Raw genomic sequence first — 10,386 nt, forward strand, 5'->3', positions numbered from 1 at the left:
TCACATATCTGCAAGAATTCAGTTAAGAACTGAAAAGGATCTTCAGATGGAAGTCCATGAAACTTGCAGTTCTGTTGCATCAGAGAAACTAATTCAGGTTTCAGCTCAAAATTGTTTGCTCCAATGGCAGGAATGGAGATGCTTCTTCCATGTAAATTGGAGTTAGGTGTAGTAAAGTCACCAAGCATCCTCCTTGCATTATTATTATTTTCGGCTGCCATCTCCTCTTCTTGTTCGAAAATTCCTGTAAGGTTGTCTCTGGATTGTTGTATTTTAGCTTCTCTTAGTTTTCTTTTTAGAGTCCTTTCAGGTTCAGGATCTGCTTCAACAAGAATGTTCTTGTCCTTGCTCCTGCTCATATGACGAAGAAGGGAATAACAAAGAAAATATGGAATCCTCTATGTCACAGTGTAGAGATTCCTTTGTGTGAGTAGAAGAAGAAAAGAATGTAATATAAAGAAGAAAAGAGGGAAAACTCGAACACAGAGAGGGATATGGTGTTCGAATTTTTTTTGGATGGAAGAGAAGTGTTAGTAGATGAATAAATAAATAGAAGGAGATGAGAGAGAGAATTTCGAAATTTAATTAAAATAAAAATTAAAATTGAAAGTTAGATTTCGAAAATTAAAGTTGAAATTAAATTAAAATTAAAACAATTAGTTAATTAAAAGGGAATTTTGAAAAAGGAGAGAGGGAATTTTCGAAAATAAGAGAGAGAGGATTAGTTAGGTAGTTTTGAAAAAGATATGATTGAAACAAAAAGATAAGATTGATTGAAAAAGTTTTGAAATTTATTTTTGAAAAAGATATGATTGAAATTTAAAAAGATATGATTGAAACAAAATGATAAGATTTGAAAATCAATTTTAAAAAGATAAGAAGTTAGAAAAGATTTTGAAATTGAATTTGAAAAAGATATGATTGAAATTTTAATTTGAAAAAGATTTGAAAAGAAAATTAAAAAGATTTGATTTTAAAAACTAAAGTTGATTACTTGACTAACAAGAAACTAAAAGATATGATTTTAAAATTTAAAGATTGAACTTTTCTTAATAGGCAAGTAACAAACTTTACATTTTTGAATCAATCACATTAATTGTTAGTAATATTTTCGAAAATTATAAGATAGAATTAAGAAGAAGATTTTTGAAAAGTATTTTTATAATTTTCGAAAATAAATAAGAAAAAATGAAAAAGATTTGATTTTTGAAAAAGATTTTGAAAAAGATAGGATTTTCAAATTGAAAATTTGATTTGACTCATAAGAAACAACTAAATTTTAAAAAGTTTTGAAAAAGTCAACTCAAGTTTTTGAAAATTTATGAGTGAAAAAGGGAAAGATATTTTTTTGATTTTTGAATTTTTATTGAAGAAAGAGAAAAACATGAAAAAGACTCATAACATAAAAATTATGAATCAAAACACTCAATGCATGCAAGAACACTATGAATGTTAAGATGAACACCAAGAACACTTTGAAGATCAAGATGAACATCAAGACTTACTTTTGAAAATTTTTAATGAAAGAAAGACATGCAAGACACCAAACTTAGAAATTTTCAAACTTTAGAAACTAACAAATTAAAAATGCATATGAAAAACAAGAAAAGACACAAAACAAGAAAATATGAAGATCAAACAAGAAGACTTACCAAGAACAACTTGAAGATCATGGAGAACACTATGAATGCATGAATTTTCGAAAATTGCATAAATTTAAAAAAAAAATGCAATTGACACCAAACTTAAAAATTGACTCAAGACTCAAACAAGAAACACAAAATATTTTTGATTTTATGATTTTATTATTATTTTATTTTTTTGTATATTTTTATTTTTTTGAAAACATATAGGGAAAAGGAAGCAATGAATTCAAAGTCCTCAATCAAGATTCCAGGAATCATACTGATACATTCGCATATTTGCTATATTAGCTAGTCAGTTTAGTTAGTTTTAGCTTAGTTTCATTCATTATCTTTGAAATAAACTAGCAATTTTATGAGTTTTACCTCCATGCATTAAAACACCAAGAACTAGGTAAAATTGTTGGTCAAAATTCATGCAAATATTCAAGGAGTTTATAAACAAGTTGATGTGAATGATTCCCTTGAAATTATTGCATAAGATGGCAAGACTTTGAGGAAGTTTCTTTGGTTTATGATAGGTGAAGCAAGAAGGCAATGGAGCAAGAATTGGAGCAAGAAGCCTTGAGAATATATCAAACTTGGCAAGGAAGCAGAGGACTTGCACATTGCCAACTTGGGTTACTACTAGCGTGTTTGGTGATAACGCCAGCAGCCCTGGAGAGTGATTCTGGGAAGGGTTGCACGTTGCCAACTTGCACTACTACTTGAGTGCTTGGCAACAACGCCAAGAAGCAAAACTTGGCAAGAAGGATGAAGGCTCAAGCACGTTGCCAACTTGGAGAAAGGGTGAGTGTTTGATGGTAACGCAGCAAGCAACTCTAGGAAGCAAGTTAAAAGTTCATGCACGTTGCCAACGCTAGAGTCCAAAGGCGTGTTTAGAGGCAACGCTGCAAGCAAGGCCTTGGAGAGAAGCAATTTCAAAGCCTCGAGCACGTTGCCAACCTAGAGATGGGGGGTGTGTTTGAGGACAACGTCAAGACTTGGCCCAGGAAGGGGAGATGCACGTTGCCAACGCCAGGAACAAGAGGCGTGTTCCAAGGCAACACAGCAAGCTTTGGATCTCCACCCATAGAGCACGTTGCCAACGCCAGCCTCCATTGGCGTGTTTAAAGGCAACGCTGAGCTAGAAGATTTTGCCCAGCCAGGAAAGCTCGAGCACGTTGCCAACGCCAGGATACATAGGCGTGTTCATTGGCAACGCACCATACAAGCAAGCTAGGCAACCTTGAGAATGAAGAGCATGTTACCAACTTGAGGATGCATTGGCGTGTCCAATGATAACGCCAAGCAATAAAGCTTGCCCAAGGGAAGAAGCATGCACGTTGCCAACGCCAGCTTCTATAGGCGTGTTTGGTGACAACGTAGCAAGCAAGAAAGCAACCCTGGGAAGTGATCCTGCACGTTGCCAACTCCAGGAAGAGTTGGAGTGTTTTGTGACAACGCCAAGCTTGGAGAGCAACCTCCCCTCACTCGAGCACGTTGCCAACGCCAAGCTCTATAGGCGTTATCCAAGGCAACGTGGCAAGCAAGCTTGGAGAGCAACCTCCCCTCACTCGAGCACGTTGCCAACGCCAAGCTCTATAGGCGTGTTCCAAGGCAACGTGACAAGCAAAGTTGAAGCCAGAAGGTAGCCCTGGAGGGGAGCAGCGAGCACGTTGCCAACGTGCCAACAAGGGGGCGTGTTCAGCAACAACGCCAGCCCCATGTCTCAGCCTTGGGAGGTTTGGCACGTTGCCAACTTGGGAAGAGAGGGGCGTGTTCAGCAATAACGCCAGCCCCATGTCTCAGCCTTGGGAGGTTTGGCACGTTGCCAACTTGGGAAGAGAGGGGCGTGTTCAGCAACAACTTCAACAAACTTGGCAGCCTAACCTTACCTTCTTTGAGGAAGCATAACTTGAGCTAAAAAAATCCAATTGAGATGATTCCAAGTGCATTAGAAAGAAGACACTCTGAGCTTTCCAATGATGTATGATAGTCCATATTGAAGCAGAGGATTGATACTCAAATTCTGGACAACATTAAGTATGAAAGTAGGGTCAAGAAGAAGAGAACCAAGTTGTTAGCAACAACTTGAGCTAACAACGCCCAAGTATCAAAGCCCACTCCCAGGAAAATACCATGCACGTTGCCAACATGCATTAAGGCTAGCGTTATTGGAAAAAATGCCAAACCATTGGGCCAGAAGCATTATGAATGAGCTCCTCCTTCCCTATTTAGCAACACTTCTTCCATAGAGCCAGGAATTCAACAAAGAGAAAGCCCACATTGCTAGCCCAAATTAAAGATCTCTGAAGGAGTTTTAGGAGTAGTATAAATAGAGAAGAGTTTGATACTTTGAGGGACTTCTATTTTTTTGGCTTTAAAACTTGTTTTTAGACTTTTTGACACTTAGACATTTTTCTATTACACTAGTAATTTCTATTCTCTACTTTTTCTCACCGGTTTTCTATTTTGTTTTTCTTGCAACTTTGAATTCCAGTTTTAAGAACTTCTTCTTCTTCTTCTTCATTCATCTCTACACTTAGTTTAATTTTCATCTATTGCAATTGTTATTGAAATTGGAGCTATGATTCACTAAACCCCACTTTCATTAGGGGGAAGAGCTCTGCTTATTTGAATGAATTGATAACTCTTCTCCTCCTTCTTAATTCAAGTGGTTAATCCAAGAGGAAACTCTTGTTCTTCAAAGATTCAATCACCATCGAGAGAGGGATTAATCTATATGAATTATGTGGTGAATTTGAGAAAGGAACTACATAATTCAGTTTAGAGTTCATCCTTTCATGATTTCCTTGATCAATACACTTTGGTTGGTATGTGAGATGTAACCTCCCTTAGTTGAGATTCTGGAAGTTGTGTGGCTTGGATTAGAAATTGAACTTCATCTCTTCTCATGAACAATTAGATCACGAGAGTGGCAATTAGTTGTGTTGATAGAAATTGAGTTACCAAGAGATTGGGACTCAATTACCCACAATTTGCCATGGATCTATACCCATGATTGAGAAGGAATTGATCAACATCAATTCATGAGAATTTGCATCTCTGATCCCTAATGATCCTTTCCATCATTAATTCTCATCTCTTTTGTTTTTTAGTTGTTTGAATACCCATTACCCAATTCCCTTCTACATTCTTGCAATTTATTATTCTTGTCATTTAGATTCTGTTTCTCTATTTCTTGCTATTTACTCTTATGTTCTTTGAATTTCTGCAACCTTTACTTTCTTGCAATTTATTTTCCATGTCATTTAAGTTTATTGCACTTTAAGTTTTAGTTATTCACTTTCATTTTCTTTCTCTATTCTAGCTCTTTAAATTCCTTGCCATTTAAATTCTTGCAATTACGTTCAAAAATCAAATCTCATGAATTCAAAACCATGTTTGCTTGACTAAAATCTACCATTTAACTAAAGTTGCTTAATCTACCAATCTCCGTGGGATCGACCTCACTCTTAGTGAGTTTTATTACTTGATACGACCCGGTATACTTGCCGGTAATTACGTGAAATTAATTTTTTACGTATCAAGTTTTTGGCGCCGTTGCCAGGGATTGGAAAAGATTAACAATGATTAAGTGAAGTGAAGATCTAGATCTAGCACTTTTTCTTTTGTTCTTTAACTTTTAACTAACACACTAACTATTTGAATTTTTGCTTAAACCAACTAACATTTCACTTCAGCCATGGATTGAAGTGTTATTGCCTTTCCGGTGTTGTGTGATTCTTATGCTTTGGTTGCATGTCAGGTACAAGGAGAACTATACCCACTTTTTGTGAACAAGACGAAAGAACCCTCAGAAGATTAAGAAGAGCTGAAAGAGGGAAAAACATTGTTGGAGAAGAGGATTCAGAAGGAGAAGATCAATTCATGGAGGGCAATTCACATAACCATGCTGGGGGAGTTACCAACAATAACAACCCAGAGGGAGTTGCCAACAATAACAACCACCTCAAAGGAGAGTTCTAGCCTCTTACACTCTCCCAAATCCAAGACACTGTGGGAGCAGTATACTCGCCCCCAATGTTCATGCAAACAATTTTGAATTGAAGCCTCAACTCATCACCCTCGTGCAAAACAATTGCTCCTATGGAGGAGGCCCCCTTGAGGACCCAAATCAACACCTATCTGTCTTCCTAAGAATTTGTGAAACTGTCAAGACAAATGGTGTGCATCCAGATGTTTACAAGCTGTTATTATTCCCATTTTCTTTGAGGGATAAGGCATTTCAATGGCTAGATACATTTCCCAAGGAAAGTATCAACACTTAGGATGATCTGGTGAATAAATTCCTATCCAAGTTCTATCTACCTCAGAGGATCATCAGGTTAAAAACAGAGGTGCAAACATTCACTCAAATGGATGGGGAAACATTGTATGAAGCATGGGAAAGATACAAAACCTTGATTAGAAAATGTCCACCTGAGATGTTCAGTGAATGGGATAAACTTCAAAATTTCTATGAAGGGTTGACTGAAAAATCTCAAGAATCTTTGGATTACTCTGCAGGAGGCTCGCTACAATTAATGAATACAGCCGAAGAAGCTCAGAATCTCATAGACATGGTGACAAATAACCAATACTTCTTTGCTCATCAGAGGCAACGCCAACCCGTTCAAAAGAAGGGTGTGTTGGAACTAGAAGGAGTGGATACTATCTTAGCACAGAACAAGTTGATGCACCAACAAATCCAGCAACAAATGAAAATGATGGCTAAGAGAATAGATGGCCTCCAACTAGCTTCAGTGAGTACAACAAATCAGGCTTCAATTGAATGGGGTCAAAATGAAGCAGGCAATGTTGAGCAGCAACAAGAAGAAGTTCAATACATGCAAAACACCTCAAGTTCATTTCAAAATGACTTTCATGGTGACACATACAAATCATCCTGGAGGAACCACCCCAACCTGAGATGGGGTGATAATTGATGAGCGGATAATTTATACGCTTTTTGGCATTGTTTTTAGTATGTTTTTAGTAGAATCTAGTTACTTTTAGGGATGTTTTCATTAGTTTTTATGTTAAATTCACATTTCTGGAATTACTATGAGTTTGTGTATTTTTCTGTGATTTCAGGTATTTTCTGGCTGAAATTGAGGGACTTGAGCAAAAATCAGATTCAGAGGTTGAAGAAGGACTGCTGATGCTGTTGGATTCTGACCTCCCTGCACTCAAAATGGATTTTCTGGAGCTACAGACCTCCAAATGGCGCCTTTCCAATTGCGTTAGAAAGTAGACATCCAGGGCTTTCCAGAAATATATAATAGTCTATACTTTGCCCAAGTTTAGATGACGAAAACTGGCGTTCAACGCCAGCTCTCTGCCCAATTCTGGCATCCAGCGCCAGAAACAAGTTGCAAAGTGAAGTTCAACACCCAAACTGGCACAAAAGCTGGCGTTCAACTCCAGAAAGAGCCTCTGCACGTGGAACATTCAAGCTCAGCCCAAGCACACACCAAGTGGGCCCCGGAAGTGGATTTATGCATCAATTACTTACTTCTGTAAACCCTAGTAACTAGTTTAGTATAAATAGGACTTTTTACTATTGTATTAGACATCTTTGATCAGTTGTATGCTATCTGAGATCACGTTTTGGGGGCTGGCCATTCGGCCATGCTTGGACATTTCACTTATGTATTTTCAACGGTAGAGTTTCTACACTCCATAGATTAAGGTGTGGAGCTCTGCTGTTCCTCAAAGATTAATGCAAAGTACTACTGTTTTCTATTCAATTCAACTTATTCCGCTTCTAAGATATTCATTTGCACTTCAACCTGAATGTGATGAACGTGACAATCATCATCAATCCCCATGAACGCGTGCCTGACAACCACTTCCGTTCTACCTTCGATTGAATGATTATCTCTTAGATCTCTTAATCAGAATCTTCGTGGTGTAAGCTAGATTGATGGCGGCATTCATGAGAATCCGAAAGTCTAAACCTTGTCTGTGGTATTCCGAGTAGGATTCTGGGATTGAATGACTGTGACAAGCTTCAAACTCGCGATTGCTGGGCGTAGTGACAGACGCAAAAGAAAGGTGAATCCTATTCCAGCATGATCGAGAACCTCAGATGATTAGCCGTGCTGTGACAGAGCATTTGGACCATTTTCACAAGAGGATGGGAGGTAACCATTGACAACGGTGATGCCCTTGCATAAAGCCAGCCATGGAAAGGAGTAAGACTGATTGGATGAAGGCAGTGTGAAAGCAGAGATTCAGAGGAACGAAAGCATCTCTACACGCTTATCTGAAATTCTCACCAATGAATTACATAAGTGTTTCTATCCTTCTTTTATTATTTAATTTTCAAAAACTCCATAACTATTTTATATCCGCCTGACTGAGATTTACAAGGTGACCATAGCTTGCTTCATACCAACAATCTCCGTGGGATCGACCCTTACTCACGTAAGGTTTATTACTTGGACGACCCAGTGCACTTGCTGGTCAGTTGTATCGAAGTTGTGACAAATTATGAATTGAGATTAGAGCACCAAGTTTTTGGAGCCATTACCAGAGATCACAATTTCGTGCACCAAGTTTTTGGCGCCGTTGCCGGGGATTGTTCGAGTTTGGACAACTGACGGTTCATCTTGTTGCTCAGATTAGGTAATTTTCTTTTTGTTTTATTTTCAAAAAAAAAAATTTTTCAAAAACCTTTCAAAAATTTCTCCTTTGTTTTCGAAAAAATTTTTTTTTTTAAATAAAAATGTTTTCAAAAATATATTTATCTTCAGAATTTTTAAGAATGAATTCTAGTGTTTCATGAAGCATGTTGAAGCCTGGCTGGCTGTAAAGCCATGTCTAGTTCTTCTGGATAGGGAATGTCAGGCGTGTCATGTCTGAATTACATACTAAAGCTTGGCTGGCTATTAAGCCATGCCTGACCCTTTGATTGGAGCTTTAGACTAAAGAGCATAAGATTCCTGGAATTCATATTAAAAATTTTGGAATCCTTATTTTTCTTTTTCAATATGATTTTCGAAAAAATTAAAAGAAAATACAAAAAAATCATAAAATCATAAAAAATCAAAAATATTTTATGTTTCTTGTTTGAGTCTTGAGTCAAATTGAAAGTTTGGTGTCAATTGCATATTCATCTTGCATTTTTCGAAAAATTCATGCATTCATGGTGTTCTTCATGATCTTCAAGTTGTTCTTGGTAAGTCTTCTTGTTTGATCTTTGCATTTTCATGTTTTGTGTCTTTTCTTGTTTTTCATATGCATTCTTGAATTCTTAGTGTCTAAGCATTAAAGAATTCTAAGTTTGGTGTCTTGCATGTTTTCTTTGCATTAAAAATTTTTCAAAAATATGTTCTTGATGTTCATCATGATCTTCATAGTGTTCTTGGTGTTCATCTTGACATTCATAGCATTCTTGCATGCATTCATTGTTTTGATCCAAAATTTTCATGCATTGCATCATTTTCATGTTTTTCTCTCTCATCATAAAAATTCAAAAAAAAAAAAATATCTTCCCCTTTTTCTCTCTTAAAATTTCGAAAATTAGATTTGACTTTCTCAAAAATTTTTAAAATCTAGTTGTTTTTATGAGTCAAATAAAATTTTCAATTTAAAAATCTTATCTTTTCAAAATCTTTTTCAAAAATCAAATCTTTTTCATTTTTTCTTAGTTATTTTCTAAAATTTTAAAAATATTTTTCAAAAATCTTTTTCTTAATTTTATCACATAATTTTCGAAAATAACATCATCAATTAATGTTTTGATTCAAAAATTTCAAGTTTGTTACTTGCTTGTTAAGAAAGATTCAAACTTTGAGTTCTAGAATCATATCTTGTGATTTCTTGTGAATCAAGTCATTAATTGTGATTTTGAAAATCAAATCTTTTTCAAAACTAATTTCAATCATATCTTTTCAAAAAAATATCTTCTTATCTTATCTTTTTCAAAAATTTGATTTTAAAATATCTTTTCTAACTTCTTATCTTCTTATCTTTTCAACATTGATTTTCAAAATTGTTTCAACTAACTAACTAACTTTTTGTTTGTTTCTTATCCTTTTCAAAACTACCTAACTAACTCTCTCTCTCTAATTTTCGAAACTATCTCCCTCTTTTTCAAAAATTCTTTTTTATTAACTAATTATTTTAATTTTTGATTTCAATTTTCGAAAATTACTAACCTTTTTCAAAAACTATTTTCGAAAATCACTAATCCTTTTTCAAAAATAATTTTCGAAAATCCTTCTCCCTCATCTCCTTCTAATTATTTATTCATCTACTAACACTTCTCTTCATCTCACATCACTGCTCCTATCCTTACCCTTGTGTTTGGATTTTTCATTTTTCTTCACCCCTATTCCTTTTCTTCTTCTACTAACAATAAGGAACCTCTTCACTGTGACATAGAGGATTCCTCTTCTTTTCTTGTTCTCTTCTCTTTCTTATGAGCAGGAACAAGGAAAAAGACATTCTTGTTGAAGCTGATCCAGAACCTGAAAGGACTCTGAAGAGAAAACTAAGAGAAGCTAAATTACAACAATCCAGAGACAACCTTATTGAAAATTTCGAACAAGTAAAGGAGATGGCAACCGAACCCAACTACAATAATGCAAGGAGAATGCTTGGTGACTTTACTGCACCAAATTCCAATTTACATGGAAGAAGCATCTCCATTCCTGCCATTGGAGCAAACAACTTTGAGTTGAAACCTCAGCTAGTTTCTCTGATGCAGCAGAACTGCAAGTTTCATGGACTTCCATCTGAAGATCCTTTT

This window comes from Arachis ipaensis, chromosome B02 (genome assembly GCF_000816755.2).
Source record: "Arachis ipaensis cultivar K30076 chromosome B02, Araip1.1, whole genome shotgun sequence".
NCBI lineage: Eukaryota > Viridiplantae > Streptophyta > Magnoliopsida > Fabales > Fabaceae > Arachis > Arachis ipaensis.